The sequence below is a fragment of the Lepidochelys olivacea genome, assembly GCF_965140295.1.
Source record: "Lepidochelys olivacea isolate rLepOli2 genome assembly, chromosome: 10".
In the NCBI taxonomy this organism is placed as follows: Eukaryota; Metazoa; Chordata; order Testudines; family Cheloniidae; genus Lepidochelys; species Lepidochelys olivacea.
This window is the reverse complement of record NC_140420.1, coordinates 62,672,288-62,672,714: the sequence shown is the minus strand read 5'-3', so window position 1 is coordinate 62,672,714 and position 427 is coordinate 62,672,288.

Here is a 427-nt window from a genome sequence, read left to right as displayed (position 1 = left end):
GCCCAGCCCCCGCCCCCAGCGCGGTACCGTGCGCCGCCCTGCGGTGGGTCCGGGCTGACACCGGGGCTGAGTGCAGGTGCCCCGCTCGGGGCTGGCTGCTCCTCTCGCCCTAGCGTGACCGGATAGCAAATGTGAAAAATCCGGGGTGGTGGGGTGTGTGTGTGTGGGGGGGGGATAGGCGCCTATAGAAGACAAAGCCCCAAATATCGGGACTGTCCCTATAAAATCAGGACATGAGGTCACCCTCCTCGCCCCTGTTAGAGCTGCGTGAGAACAGCACTGGGGCTCCCAGAGACTGGCACCAGGACAGATTTGCAGTTTCATTGCCGCTGTTTCTCAGCCCCGGGATTCCATCCCAGCCCCCGCTGCTTGTGCAAAGTGGCTTTCCCAGGTTGTGCCGAAACTCGTGAAAGGTGCACGTTTCAAG